Raw genomic sequence first — 16,328 nt, 5'->3', positions numbered from 1 at the left:
CGGCTGGGGCTCACCCATCCCGACGAGAGGATTTATTATTGCAGGAAGCAACTTCAGCATGAGGCTGTGTTTGTCCTGTGCATTCGTTCCTAGGTTCTGAAGTGCTCTGCAGAGTGACTTCTTTGCTTCCAGCTATGAATTTGCTGGTAGCTGCACAATCCATCACACAGATGCTAATGCACAGATTATCCTCACAGTCAACAGCTTTAAATAATCAAACAGAGATGATTTTACCTCTGTGACCCAACAAATAAAAAGCAAAGTCAGGCAAATCCTCTCACCCCTGCAATCCTACCTAGATTTTCAAGGGCAGGATAAAAGGTTTCACCAGCGACTGTGGCAAGGTCACCAAGGTCGTTCCGTCTGGGTTGATGGTGAGATACAGTCGTGAGGTGCTGGCAGGAGATGGGGCTGTGCTGTAACCTGATGAGACCATCTCTTTGCTGCTGCTGAAGACATTAAATGAGAGGAGCGTAAGCTGGAAGTTGTGTATGCAGCCTGGTTTTCACAGGAAAAATTGTGGCTTGGGCTGTCTTTCATTAATGACTTCACCCTTTAACTCCAGTGCTCCTGGAGAACAGGAGTCTCTTACAGCAATCAAGAAGGCACAACTCAGGATTACTTATCTCAGCATTGCATCTGTGGCTTCCTCTGTGCTGACTGATCTCTGTAAACATTGGGAAAGAAGAATATTCTAGTCCAAAAGCCCTATCAGAAAACATACTCTGCTTTAAAAGTCTCTTTCTTTTTGCTTTTATTTCTCAGGTCAGCCGATTGTGACTATTTTGTTTAAAATGAAGTCTTGGCTTTTTGTGTCACTAAATCCTAGGTGTTCCTGACTTCTCTCTCATTCTTCCTGCTCTTTTCCCTTTTGTTCTGCTAAGCTTATTTCCTTATTCCCACTATTAAGGCTACTTAGCATGTTGTCATTGGGAAGCAGCACGCATTTCTCTGTGGAAAGAAGCTGCTTAATGTTTCATGTATTACAGTGAATAATTAAATAAAGAAAAATATAGAAGCCCACAGAGCTAGCTGGCAGCTGAAAGGAAGAAAGCATTTATAGTCTGCTGGGGAAAAGTGACACTCCTGGCCTGGTGTCTTGAACCACAAGGGTAAAGTTTAAAAATGAATATGTCTGGCATGACATTCAAAAATCTGGATTTTTCAACTTTCCATGCATTTATAGCATTAATCTTTAATTGTCATTATTCTTGAGCTTGTCATCATATTCTTGAGCTACTGGTTGCCAGAATGGAGCTGAAATTTATGGGGCTGAGGGAAAGCAGGATGGGAAGTGAAATGACGTGGCCCGAAGGACCGCGACCCTGCAAGCTGCCAGGGATAGAAATGCTGTCAGCACTCTGGCAAGCATGTGGCACTGTTGGTCTTCATGTAGAATGTCTAAATAAGGTGTTTTGTTGGCCTCTAGAGTTCTTTGCACCCTTTCCCGTCTGCTACAGCCATTCCCCCTCTTCTCTTGATTTTACAGCAGCTCTTATTCTGATGCATGTAACAGACAGCTCTTTGGTGTGGTGGAGATGGGATGAAAACTGGGGAGATGACATTTCTGTGCTGGGGCTGGGAGAGGGACAGTTGCTTCCAAAAGGATCTTTTATTTAAATCCAAAAGGATTTTTTATTTTATCTTTAACTGACCCCAAACTGAGCTGTAATTTTGCAGTGACCTTTGCTATTTTACAGAATGAGATCAGACGCCTGCCGTCCTCTTGGCAGAGGAAGCGCTGTACTAACAGTAACTCAGGACCATATTATGATTGAGGTTGTGTGTTGTGCATTTACCCCTCTCATCTAGTTTTTCTCTTTGCTGCTCATATCATCTCAAACTGATAACATACTAAAGCAGAATTTGCTGAGACCAGAGACAGATGAGACTTGTGCAGCAGCTCCCTGTGCCACCTCATATCCCTTTGAATTTGCTCAGTATTGGTCTCATGAGCAGGGGTGGGAGCATTTGTGTTCATTTTCTGTCCTTGTGCACTGAGGTGTGTTGGCTGATGAATTTAATTTCTGTCTGCATCTTTCTATTGTTTTTTACATTCTCCTCTCTGTGTGTGATCCGGTTGTTGCAGAGAGCAGGATGACGGTGATGCCCTGCACCTCTGTGAGAATTATTTGTGTGTGTGATATACACCAGAGCAACTACTCTAATCTCTAATTACCAGAGGACATCCCATAGCCCAACAGCTTTCACGTGCCTCACGTGCCACTGTTACTCCATCCTGTCTTCTGCTTGGAGTGAGGGCTGAGGTCCAGTCCATCTTGTAGCAGAGTAGGGTGAGGGTGAGGGAGCTGTTGCCACATCCTGGAGAGAATCTGAAATGAGGAGAGAGGGGAGTGCTTGGTTCCAAAAAGACCGTCACAAATTCTTGCTGAGGGCTAGGCTGCATCGAGGCTGTTAACACTTCTGTTGGCTTATCTATGCACTGCTGAAATAGTTTATATCGTGGTCAGCAACTCTTGACAAAACTGACAGAATTTGCACTAAGTGGCTTATGCCACAAGGCATGTACAGAAAAAGTGAGACAAACTTTGAGAGGAAATGTGGATTTTAATTACAGCACCTCACCTGTGGTAGCTGTCTTTGAGGGAATGCGCAAATAAAGTGGTGGCTCACCGTTTTGTGGTCAGGTGTATGGTGGAAAGGAGAATGGTTTTTTATCCGTTCACCTTATGTGGATGGGTTATACTTTTCATTTAGACTTGTTTCCAAAAGGTACTTAACCACACATCTAATTTGAATTGCATGAATAATACTGCTAAAATCAGTGGCGCTCTTCCTGCAGCTCATTTAAGATGCCTGGTTGCAGCATGACCCAATTCCCATTGAAATAGGTGGAAGAATATCCTGTTATTCTGATAAACCCAGGTCAGGTCCTAAATCTATTTAACCCTGTTGTGTCCTTACCTTGGTACCATGTTGTGAGGGTGGCACAGATGCGGGCACGCACCGCACCAAGCAAAGTGCTTTCCGCAGAGTGTTCCGAATGAGGAGCTCTCTTGGGCCCCCGATGCTCTGCAGTTTCTATTCTGATGCTACTTGCTGCTACTGCGTGATTACTTCCCTGCCTCAAACTCTCTTGCTTTTTAATGAGGAGAAACTGCATTTCCTCTGTGCATCGCAAAGCACCTTCTAGAAGAGGCAGCGACAGTTAACAAGTGCTGGTGTGCGAGGAGTTAATTAGTTCTGGGCCTGCAGGTCACCTGTGGTGAACCTTGGACTGGCAGACTTCAGGTTGGTGCTGGACACAACCAGTGACAGGTAAGAGCAATCCCTAGGACCTGTGCTGCTCGTCAGAGAGCAGCACTGCTGGCTCAGCCAGCAGACCTGGAAATCCGGTAACCTTGCTTTTAAGGACTGAGAGTTAAACCCTTCTCACCGAGATGTGGAGCTAGCCTGCCAAATCGCCCATAATAAGCTTTAAAGAACTGGGAATAAAAGCATGCATGACTCTGTTTCTTCCGCAGCAAGTCTGCAGCTGTAGGCTCTTGCATTGCTGTGGCATTGAGCGGGGAGAGCCCCCACCGGAGACCTGGCGAACTCGGCAGTGCTCCGCAGCCTGGGATGGGGTTTTGTTTGTTTGTCGCCGGGATTAAAAGGATTAAGGACTTAACCTTTGTACAGCCTTTCAAATAATCGCGTGTTTATATTCCTACTGCGTGTCAGTGAAATATTTTTTTTCCCCCGTATGGTTTTCATGATATAACTAAAGATCTGAGAAGGGGTAGGCTTATGCAAAGTGAGGTCTTGGGCTCCAAAGCCCCCCGGCTATGGCAGTGGCTTTTAAAACGCGTCTCAGAAACATGCAGTTTGCATTGTAGTCTTTGAGTGAGTGGTAGTGGCTCTTTTTTTTTTTCTTTTTTTTCTTCCCTTTTCTTTTGGGATTATTCCAACAGTGCCTGAAGTTTTTAGAAGCATCCAAGTGATTTCACAAATTCCCTGTCATTTGTGGGAAAAAAAAATAGAAAAAGACTGAAATCTTATTGGATTTTAAAAGGGATTCAAGGTCTGTCTTTAGCTGGAACGTTTTATCTCATCTGTGTGTGTGTTCCCCATGCGATTAAAGGAGGACCCAAGGCCACCTCTGGGAGCAGTGTTCCCACCTGCAGGGATGCCATCTGCAAGCATGGCCAGGGGTTACTGTCCTTGGCATTTGGGCCAGTGCAATGCAATGCAATGCCTGTGTGGTTTTGGGATGCCCAAGAGACAGCTGCGTGGGCAGGGGGATGCACATGGCCCACGGATGAAAATCTTTTCCTTGGAGCGTCTTCCCCAGAGGCAGCACTAAGATAGGATTTTGGGGGTGGAATTTCTTGTGGCTGTGTGTGGAAAAGGCTCCACAGTTCACTTCCTGATGGGGAAAGATGACTTCTTGTGTTAGCCAGTGTGGGTGGAAGCACCAGGGGGTGCATCTCTGTGGATACTATTTTTCTACAGCTGGCAGAGCTGTAAAATTCAAGTATATGCAACTGATGGCACTGGGATCTGCTAACAGTTGGTAAAATACATCTATATCTATATCTTTGTCTCCTTTTTGACTCTTTCTGTTTACAATTGACTGAATTAAACCGAGATGGTATGACTTTATCATCTGGATTAGATAACAGCTTTACCATCTGGACTGTCATCACATTCAGTAGCTGTTACCCCTCTTCAAACTGTAGCTGAACAGTTCTTTTCTAGCTGCAATGATATAAATAGCAATTTAAAACATTTAATTCATAGAAAACCTATGGATCTACACATCTATAGCCAAAAAACCTGTGGGAAGCAGCCAGGCTTAGGACCTGAGTGACAGATTCTTCCAGCAGTAACACGTGCAGTGTCTGCCTCCAAAGAAGGTTGTTACCATCAGGGAAACAGATTTTTAATGAACTGTCTGATTATTGCATGTACTTTAAAGAGAATACTTAAAGTGATGTAACAACAGGAGCATTTACATTTCTACTCAACCCTGGAACTGGTAAGTTTACAATTTTAAAGATTTTGGCTTGGAAGAAATCTTCCCTATCTTCCTAAACTTAGAAGAGTGAGCTAGTTTATGTCTCCTGTGCACTGAAGGGAACACAGACTGAGCTTGAGTAATATATGTTAAATTTGCCAACAGTTCTCTGCTGCAATAAATACATCTTGCAACACAACACTGAAATCTGTGGATTGCAAGCCTGTGCTTTCTGGAGTATAATATACTTCATCCACGCCACCAAATGTGCCTATGGAAATTGTAAATGAAGTTAAACCGCTCTGTATAAGGGTGAACTTGCACAGATGGTTGATTTAGTGGACAAGCACCTTGTTCTGAGTCTCAACTGGTCATTTGTCTTAAGAAGTTCACAGCAAACCAGGCACGTTGGACTGGATGCTAAGCTATGTAGTCAGACCTTGAAGAAATAGATGGAAATACAGTTACAAGTTTGAAACTTTAGTTTTAGAAACCCTTTGTCGTGTTTCTGAGAGCTTTGCTTGACCTAGAACCAGTAGATGAAGGCAGTAAAATAGCTGTAAAGGCAATCAAAGTGAATTAATTAAAAAAGCCTAAGTGAATATTAATAGGAACTGCTATATTCAACAGCATACAAGCGTGTCTGGCATTTATAGATGAACTCTGCTGTTTGTTACTTACTACATTAAAGAAGATTCCTGAACCAACATATCAAAATGTCAAACCAACACAGCATTTTTCTTTGATGTTCTTTTTTGTTAAAATGAATTATTGATAGCCTTTCTCATGGCTGGCAGGAGAGATTTCTGACTTTTATTTGCTTATTAGATCAGATTTCCTATTCCTTATGTAGGCAGCGCTCTTTGCAACAATATCTAGATGGGATATGTGTAATTAGGGAGCTAGGATTCTTTTTTGTGGGGAATGTTATCCCCACCCATCCCTTGTTGATGTTATTTCTTAAACTGATATTTTCATAAGCCCACCCTGGAGCCGGAGGTCAGAACAAGGGTGTGATGGCGTTGTGTTGGTCCACAGACCACACTGGAGCATCTGCAGATCTGACGGTGTGATCTGAGCTGGTTAACCTGGCATCTGTGGAGAAAAATCTGCTCTGCTTTCAATGAAGTGACTAGGGAAGATGTTCTGTCAAGATGAGGTGTGATTTGTGGCAGGATTCAGGAACAAGTATGCATAGTTCTTAGGCACCGGCAAGTTCTCTATTAGCCACTGTCACTTGCTTCTGAAAGATAGTGATCTTTTGGTCCCCACAAGAGCTCTCAGCTGCTGCAGGCTGTGCAGTACCTTTGCATGTCTTTACTGGCCCTTGTCAAGGCTCACAGTGTGAGAAAACTCTTCCGCTTTTCTAGTGTAATCCCAACTGTAACAGTGCCAACTGGGAGATTTGTGAGGGCCCACCTAACTCTGGAGCTTTGCAAATCCAAGCCCATCTACCTACAGATGCAGAAATGGTTTTGGCTTATTTTACCTCAAGGTCAAAAGTCTCAGTTGGAAGAAATAGGGGGAAAAAAAGTTTCCTTCTCACAGTCTGCTGTTTGTCCTGCTTAGCACTCACTGTTTCTAATTGCTTCCATAAGATGTGACATGAGCTGGGAGCATTAGCTTTTGGAGGCATCTCCATAACCTCTAGATTTGTTCAGGCACTGGGGAAGAAGCCGTGAGAGCAGACTGCGGGGCTTGGGAAGAGTTTTAAATTTGCATGGAGTAAAATTGTCTCACTTGATTTTAGTCAGAACGCAGTGACTGGAGGAGATGGCCTTAGACAGACTGCCGTAGGGAGCTGGAGGGATGCCTGTATCGTCTCCTACCCTCTCCAGCTCCACATGTATCCCTGGAACTGCATTTCAGGACAGATTTGGGGAGAACTGTTCTCTTTCTGCAGTTTTGGAAGGTGAGACAAGCAGTTCTTGGCTTACTGGGCCTTTCCCTGCCTCCCCCTGTACTCACACTAAGCCCTTGTGTCCTCTCCCCTTCCTGGTGACCCATGTTGTGCTCCTTATGGTTCCACGTGACTGTCTCTCTGCAACCCTCTGAAAAGTTTAGTAAGTGATCTACCGTGCTGCTTGGTGCTGACTGCCACAGAATTCTCCAGAAGTCTGAAACGTAAGGCGGTGTGTTTTTGTTCATTTTGTAAGTGTTTGGTGATTTCTCTCCTGGTCAGAAGATCCCTGGTGCAGGGACACTTGAGACCCATGTTTGGAGATGCTGCTAGTAATGTATTCCCTGTCAGTTGGCCTTGAGGACTTTTAGTACAAATCGCTTTTATTTCCTTCAATGTCAATTTAACCAAGAATAATAATTTTGTTTAACATGCAGATTTATTTTCACCTGGGTGAATCTTCCTACACAGATGTGCTTTGGAGTGTCAGAGGCCTCTGTGTCTGCACAAAATTGCTCTGTGCTGCAGCAGCAAAGCCAGCCTTGAACAGCCCCTCAGCCCTCTGGTGCAGGAGACAGCACCTTGTGTTTCACTGCTGAACGTACGGTGTTTGCATAGGAAGTTCAGCCACATCAGGGGGAGGTCACCCAGACTCCTTGAAGCCCAGTGCTGGAATGTGAGGTCTCAGCGTTCTCATGCATCTGCTTGGGGTGTTTGTATAACCCCAGTTCAGGGAAGAGGTGTTCACGTCCCATTCCTCCTTCTCCCAAGGTCTGTTCTAGCTGCAACCATTCATTCCTATAGAGAAGGAAGGGAGATACAGATTGAATGTTAGGAGGAAATTTTTCACTCAGAGAGTGGTAAGGCACTGGAATTGTTTGCAAAGAACAACTGTGTGTGCCCCATTCCTGGAAGTGCTCAAGGCCAAGTTGGATGGGGTTGTGGGCAGCCTGAGCTGGTGGGGACAACCAGCCCACGGCAGGAGAGATTGGAATAAGCCATCACAACCCAAGCAATTCTATGATTATACAATTCTATGATTCTATGAAAGGAACGGGACAGTGGATCTGTGGATTATCTGCCTGCTAGCTGGCAGGTAGAGAACAGTTTGTTCTGACTCGAGAGTGCTTCCCACAAATGTGTTTTGCTTGTCCACCCCTGCATAAGGACAGTTGCATGCCAGTTTTGTCCTGCAGGAATTGCCATCCCTGTATGTGAAGCAGAAATTCGTTCAATATCTCTTCTATTGATAGGACCTTTTTTTTTAGAATTAATTTCTCATATTGTTTATTCCTTTTCTCCTTGTATGTCTTCTACTATTAGCCCTAAACCTCTTTTTCCTCTGAATGCCGTCACTTGCTTCCTCAGCTGACTTTTAAATTTACTGAAGAAAACAAGTAGCTTCTAAAAATCAGTACAAATTGTATCTATTGGTAGTAAATCATTGGAAGAACGTTAAAAGACTTACTAAAAGTCAGTTCTTCCTGCCCCTGAGGAGCAAGTATATATTTCTCCACTGCTGTTCAATAGCCGGCTGATGCTGACATGGGATGGTTAATTCTGAATTGTCATGCTCCTTTGGGTTAGGCACAGATGCTGGAAGCCATCATGTTGCTGTATTTGTGGGTTTGTCAGTGGTCTGTGTATGTTTTTTGGATGCTGGTTTAAGAGTTCATGCTTGCATGTGGTGCTAATGCTGAATGATGGAGGCTAGATGTAGTCAGCAGGGCACAGCTCATGGTACTGGGGTTCCTTGCCATGTTTCTGCAGCAAGAACAAAACAATAGGAACAGAGCTCAGTGTTTATGTCAGTAACATAGTGGTTTAATTTTTAGTAATTTCTGCAAGAACTGACTGTAGAGTTGGTTTAATTTTTTTCTTTAGCAATGGCTGATTTCTTAGAAATGGGAGCCAGATTTATTGCACCGTGTGTTTTCTGTGTTCTTGTTAATTTGATCAGTGTAGAGGTGTGTAGATTTGTGCTCATTGGAACAAATACATGTGCTTTCAGAGCTAATGCTCTTGAATACTGTTCATAAAAAACTGGCAGTGCTCTGGGGCTGCTCAGATAGCTATCAAGTAGTTGTCTATAAAATTCTAATGAATTGCTCCTTACAAACCCAGCTTTTCTCTGCCAGCTAAAATGCAGATATATAACAGAGGAAATAGATGTGAGGTGAAATTATTTCAATCTGTAGTTTGTCGTACTGTAGGTATGACAAAATACCTAAATGACTTAATGCCCACTTGTCCCAAGATGACACTCTGTGTGTAAATCAAACTAATACTGCAGTTACAAGAGACGGTGTTTACAATATAAATTCTTTTCCTAGGAAGGCGAAGGGGGAAAAATCCAGTGGTGACAGTGGTGTGTGTGAATACTGATACACAGCCCTTGAATGACAGCAATGAGGGTAATAAGACCTGTCAGAGATTTCATAGCCAAAGCTTGGAGGCAAACCTACCAGTGGCTGATGCCCAAAGCATGAGCTAATATGTTTTTATCTCTTTCTATTCTATTCACTTATTGATAAGGTAGTGTAATTCCCAGACGTTAATAATATTTTATGCAACTGTTTTGCTATTTTATCTCCTTCCAAAAAGATTAGCCATATGGGCATTAGCACTCCAGGGTGTGCTTCTCTGATAGGGAAGGGAGTTGCACCCAAAGCAAAATCAGACTGCTGAGGAAGCAGGGTTTCCAAAGGGTAGGTCCAAAATGATAAAAACATTCCTTCTCCACTATTAGAGGAAGAAGTGCTGAAATGCACAAAAAAAAGTAACAGGATAGAGGAAAAAATATGGTACCTCAACTTGACATTACCAATACATTTTGGAAATTCTTAAGGCCCAGAGGGATTAACCAAGGTTGCTTTTTAATGAAGATTCTCAAATATGTGTTTAACTTCATTTTGTGCCTTAAGTTGCTTTTTTTCTCTTTGCAGAGTAATCTTTATGATTCTACTTTAATGATTTTCTTGTCTGGCTGGAAAACTGAAAAAAGAATTATAAAAATAATTAAACTTCTCTCCTTATTCACTTTCTCTGTAGCTGTCATCTGTAACTCTTTAATGATGTACATGCTTTGAATAAATGATATATTTTAAAATGATTTGTGTAGAAATAAAACACCTTCCTATTTTTGCGGTGAGTTTCAATAATAACTGTTGTCAGCCTACAGATGATTTTTTTTTTCCTCCAATTTTGAACTTTCTGTAATGGAATGAGATAAAATCTAATTCCATACTTCACGTACTCTGTGGGCCAAACTGATCACTCACTTTAATTCCATTAAGCAGGTTTCGCAGAGGAGTAATTTACAGGAAGCACTTGGCCCCAAACCATCTTCAGAGTGACTGGCAGATCAGGTACTGCAGGGACAGATGGAGGTGGATCCCACTGCAGCTGCCATTGTATTGGTGGGAGATTAAACAAAACCTTGAAAGGCAGAGCCCTCTTTTTGAGAAGAAGGGATGTTAGCCAGCTCTGCTAAACCTACGCCATCAGCTTGCTCAGGATCCTCACCACCTCTGTCCTCCCATGTCACCTGAAGGAAGCTGGCTGCACTGATGCAGACACTGATCACATTGCTCCACAGCCCTGACAGGGTGCAACAACCTGAAATTTGATGTGGCATGACAAGACACACGCTTCTGCTCCACTGGCAATGCTGTTCACGTGCGGAGCAGTCTGTGGGAAGGTCTCCTAGGACAGTTCAGTAGTGCCAGGTGAGATTAAGTGGAGCACAATGTCTAAGATGAAAGTCGAGTTTAAGAACAGCGTGTTTTTCTCCCCTCTCTCTCAGAGTGTTGTTTTGCCACCACAACGGGATGTCTTCCTGTGTCACCGTCACTCCCCAAAATGCACGAGTCCTCCTTCCTGCGTAGTATAACTAATCTGGTTTGCTGACTGAGTTCTGCTGGGGCCTTTAAAGTGATGCCAGCTACTACGTGCTAAATGTAGCATGGCAGCATTTCAGAGTGAAGCTGAAAACCCAAATCCAATAAGCAGGGAAATAACCGTAAAGATGAAGCCCCGGTTTCCATTCTGCCCGTGCGCTCGCTGCCTGATGGGACAGCTTTGCACTAAAAGTTGGCTGTGGACCATATGTTAGAAGTATGAATGCTGCTTTTTTTTCCTCTTTAAGCTTGAATCTGTGAATAGACACATTTAATCTTATAGGAAAATCACTTTATTTTCAGGGATGAGCTTTCAGGCAGTTTGGACTTCTTTTTCTCTGTGCTGGGATTAGTAAATAGCAGCAAAACTCCCACTTCTTTTTCTAAATCCCCGTTCAAAATGGAAGGGGGATTGTCCAGGCCTAGATTTTGTCATTTTGTGATTTAACTGAGAGTGTCTGTAAAATTCTGATTGTATGAGGTATTGGCTTTCATGAAAATTAATGAAACAATCTTGTAAAAAAATACTTGCACTTCAAGGAAATCATAGTAGTAAGACTTCTACAGTGAAAACGTTTTGTGAAGGAGACAGGTTAAACAATTTCTTATCTGTTTAGTTTGTGGAGAGATAAGGACTTTGCAAATAAAGCAAAATAACCCCCAGAACACAGCCCCTAAATAAGGCCGTGGGGGCATATGATGGGACTGAAATAAAAGGGCAGGGGGAATCCATCTGTAATGCTGGATTGTATGCTGAAAGTAGGAAGACTGGGCTCTGTGGTCACCTAAAATTGCAGAGTGACACTTCCCTTCTGCAAGAACACTCCGTAGTAAAACTGTTCTTACAATGTTTAATCAGGCCAATTTCCTTCCTTCCTTCCTTCCTTCCTTCCTTCCTTCCTTCCTTCCTTCCTTCCTTCCTTCCTTCCTTCCTTCCTTCCTTCCTTCCTTCCTTCCTTCCTTCCTTCCTTCCTTCCTTCCTTCCTTCCTTCCTTCCTTCCTTCCTTCCTTCCTTCCTTCCTTCCTTCCTTCCTTCCTTCCTTCCTTCCTTCCTTCCTTCCTTCCTTCCTTCCTTCCTTCCTTCCTTCCTTCCTTCCTTCCTTCCTTCCTTCCTTCCTTCCTTCCTTCCTTCCTTCCTTCCTTCCTTTTCCTTCCTTCCTTCCTTCCTTCCTTCCTTCCTTCCTTCCTTCCTTCCCTTCCTCTTCCTTCCTTCCTTCCTTCCTTCCTTCCTTCCTTCCTTCCTTCTTCCTTCCTTCCTTCCTTCCTTCCTTCCTTCCTTCCTTCCTTCCTTCCTTCCTTCCTTCCTTCCTTCCTTCCTTCCTTCCCTTCCTTCCTTCCTTCCTTCCTTCCTTCCTTCCTTCCTTCCTTCCTTCCTTCTCTTCCTTCCTTCCTTCCTTCCTTCCTTCCTTCCTTCCTTCCTTCCTTCCTTCCTTCCTTCCTTCCTTCCTTCCTTCCTTCCTTCCTTCCTTCCTTCCTTCCTTCCTTCCTTCCTTCCTTCCTTCCTTCCTTCCTTCCTTCCTTCCTTCCTTCCTTCCTTCCTTCCTTCCTTCCTTCCTTCCTTCCTTCCTTCCTTCCTTCCTTCCTTCCTTCCTTCCTTCCTTCCTTCCCTTCCTTCCTTCCTTCCTTCCTTCCTTCCTTCCTTCCTTCCTTCCTTCCTTCCTTCCTTCCTTCCTTCCTTCCTTCCTTCCTTTCCGTTGTTTTTAATTGAACAGAAAATCAGGAAATTCACTAGTGTGAGGAGGATTAAGTGTGGATAATCCATTTTTGTGACTCATTCTGATAAGAAAAGAGCTCATCAACTCCCCATAGCCTTGCATCTGAAGACGGTTGCTGACAGATTGCATAAAATATGTCTCTGCATTTTTAAGACCCCAAGACAACATCTTTGCGAGCAGATAAAACCAAATAAAACCTGACAAAACCATCTTTGTGCTGGAGAGATGAGAAGGAAGATGCAGAAATGTCTTGTTGGAGGATTTGAATATGGTGCTATGAAGAAAGGCAATGAGTTACATAATTTAAACCCCTTAAATATTTTCTTAAGCGTAAAGGATCTCAGCTAATTTAAAGTTATTGCATAACTATTGTTGGGAAGTGAAAAGTTTATTTTAATTATATTGTGTTACATAATTGTTACAACGATGACAGAGGCAAGCAAGATGAAGTGATAGAGATTTAAGTAATATCTTCTATATACACTGAGATTAAAAAGTGAGGTGTTGATGTGGTTCATTCATCCTAAACTTGTTCCGCCTGCCTGGATCTGTTTCATGGCCTTTGCTTCATTTCTAAGCTTTTTGAGCAGGAGCAGTTTATTCTGTACTTGTAGAGTCCATGGCCATGGGGAAGACTTCCTGAATGTGGTGTTCAGCGAAATGATAAATACTGTAGTTTGCTTTCAGCTTCTCATTTGATCTTGAAATGTTTTGGCCAGTAGACCCATTCACACATCTGTAAACTGCCAATGCATCACTTATGTAGTTGATGATAATTGAAGAAAGCCTATGTAAGCTGGATGATTTCTTAAGTAACTATATATAAACTGTATTATCTGCCTTGGTACAATGAAGTGTTGGTCTTAAAGGCTGAGCATGTAGCAGGACAGTTAAGTCTGTTATTTTTAACCGGAGATGATATCTACAGAAATGTTGTTAAACATGAGAAAGGAAAGCAGGATGGAAGGGTATGGACTAATTTTAAGCCTTACAGTATCAGTAAAAGAGAAACTTTTTTCTTTGTCTAACAAAGTCAACCCCTGAGAAATAATCCCTTCTCTCCTTGCTTTGAAGACTCTGCTCCCATTTTAACAGCACTAGTGGTATGTCACTTTGATGCTTGGGGGCTGTTGGAAATCTCTCCCTCGCTCTGGGGGACAGGGGACTGCTGTTGCTGGCGCCCAGTGGAGGCACACTGAGATCATGCTGGCTGAAATGGTGGGGTTTAGAGTTCAAGTTCAATTTATCTAGCCAAAATATTCACCTGAAGGTGTGTGGGGTGCCTGGGTATACTAACTCCAGACAGCTGATCAAGCTAAGGAGAAAACCAGCCAGGAACATGGTGGCTGATACAGTGGCCCCAGCTTGACATTTTCAGATTCAAAAAGGCTTGTTGATAGCTGTGAGCAAACTATCCATTTCTTGTTGCCTTGACAAGCTGCTCTCCTGCAAAAGGAGTGGTGATACTGATGATTGTTTTTGAGTTTGCCTATATTGTGAAGGGGTTTTAAGCTAAGTGATAATAGACTTGTAACAGCTCCAAGCAGAAATCTAGTGAGACTCCTTTTTTTTCATGGCCTTGGCCTCCCTTTCTCCAAGTTCTGTAATTTCTGTAAGTACTCAAGACTTTATTTAGAATTACAGAGGAAAAAGCTAGAAACTGATTTACAAGCCAACTTTATTTAGAATTACAGAGGAAAAAGCTAGAAACTGATTTACAAGCCAACTTAGTGCAGCTTTCATCAGAAACTCCAACTGTTGAGTATTTCTGACAAAGTCTTGTTAGAGGTTTACAGCTTGCTTTCTGAATATGTTTATTAATTAATGTCTGTCTCTCTTTCATAGCTTTGATTTTTATTATTTTTTGAATGGTAACCATCACAAAGGATTTAACTGTAGTTATTTTTGAATTACTTTGTCTTAAAAGTATTTGTCAGCAAAGGGATATGAAATTGAATGGATGTAAAGATTAAAAATGTCAATTCCTTTCAATAACAGGGAATTAATGTAAAGAAGATCTGCAATATCAGGTTGTATTTGCGGAGTCAGACATGCAGAGATCCCTGTCTGAGGTACAGGAAATCTTATGGCTGAGGTTGACTTTCTCAGGAATGATGAGATTTTGTAACTATTTGTGATGTTATTTATGAATGTGTTTTTACTCAGCTATTTGATGTGGAAGTTAGCCCTGGGATTGATTCCACATGCCTGTTGCTAGCATACACCTGCATGCACAGCATGCTTGGTGCACTGGTCTCATTTTTCATAGTTGTCCATGTATCACAGTCACATAGGTATGACAAAAGGAAAAGCGGATATTTAAATATTTGTTTGTGAGCTGTTGTCTGACTGCCAAAAGCATGTACTTTTTTCTTCTGTTAATGTCCTTTTGAAAGGCTTCATTAAATATGTTTCTAGATACTTAGAAAGGAAGGGTGTCACCTCATCTCTCTGAACCAGTCTGGTTTCCTGTGGGGAATCCTAAATTTGAATTAAGATGCCTATATGATTCTGAAGGTGGCATGTTGCAGTCCTGCATTCTTTTTTGGCAAGGAGTGTACTGTAGCAACAGGGCTATACTGCACAGTGTCTCCCTGTTATTTTTCTTAAGTATCATAGGGAAGTATGTGTCAGTTGTGAAACTGAAAGCAGAGGCTTAACAAGAGTTGCAGCCAAGTGCAATGTTGGTGTTTGGAGAAGAAATAGGGGGGAGGAAAGGTTCAACTATGCATCCTCTCAGCAGTACATCATTAGGGGAGGCTCGAAGGAGATGCAGTAAGTGATAGATGGTCCCATCCAACTGCCTGCCCCAGGAACACATGGCTGTGTGCAGTTGGATCTGATGACAGTTGCAGCTTGCAGGTATAGAAAAGGTACTGCATGGAGCTGCAGTAAAAGACTGCAAAGAGTAATTAGTGCTTAGCCTTGACAAAACTCCATCAATCTGGCCAGCACTCCAAAGCCACTATGTCCTCAAAGGTGTTGAAAGCTTTTCTTTGTGAATTAGCTGACTTTCCCCAGCAGTGACGAAAAATAAGTCTCTGCTTTAAACTCTGGCTCACTGAGTGCAGCGCCATAAATTAAAATCTGGTTGTGATCAAGACTTCTTGGCTCTTGACATGAGCTTGTTTAGGGTAAAAACCACTTATGATGTCTCTGAGGCTTGACTGGAAATACAATGCTATCATCACTGTGTGTGTGTGCATCCCTGGGATGGATGCTGCTTGGTGTTCTTTTCATCATGCCCAGGTCTGCTGGCATCTTACATGCGAAGTTCATAAGCTGTTGATCGGTTAAAACCAAAACAGGGAAGAGATACGTTTTTTTGAGAGCTTATAAAACCCCGTGTTACTAATCATTAATGGTCTGATTTAGCCCTGGAAAGCCATTTTTCTCACACTTTCTGAGGTGTGAGTTCTTCATTTGCTTTCTTAGCTCATGGATTTCCTCCCCCCAGAAATGTAAGACAGAAAGGAGGTGGCATCATTTGGAAAATGAACATTTAGGGTAAGCTTCATTTTGCCAGAAATGTTTCTGCTTAGTTATTAAAAACAGACCAAGGTTTTTGACAGCATAATATGGTGTCCAGCCCATGTGTGGGTGGCAGAGAACACTTTGTAGGGGGTGACAGATGTTTTCTTTGCCACTGGGAATTTCTTTGAAAATAGTCACCTTTTTGGTACAATCTGCTGCTGTACAAACTGCAGAAACTTAAGGAAAGTGAGGTAGCGCTTGAATACCCTGAGAACTCCAGAAGCTGGAAGATCTTCCCACTTGGTTTGGAGATTTAGGGCTACGTTTTAGTCAGCATCTCTGGTTGATAACTACTGCAAGTGATTTGAACTTGGAGAGGG

General features: G+C 42.7%; 1 protein-coding gene across 5 annotated transcripts in view; it reads left to right on the top strand.

Moving 5' to 3' along the window:
* Positions 1-16,328, top strand: part of PDZD2 (PDZ domain containing 2) — a 198,823-nt gene that overhangs the window by 13,272 nt on the left and 169,223 nt on the right. The window lies entirely within an intron of this gene.

Source organism: Lagopus muta, chromosome Z (genome assembly GCF_023343835.1).
Source record: "Lagopus muta isolate bLagMut1 chromosome Z, bLagMut1 primary, whole genome shotgun sequence".
In the NCBI taxonomy this organism is placed as follows: domain Eukaryota; kingdom Metazoa; phylum Chordata; class Aves; order Galliformes; family Phasianidae; genus Lagopus; species Lagopus muta.
This window is presented reverse-complemented; position numbering and strand designations above follow the sequence as displayed.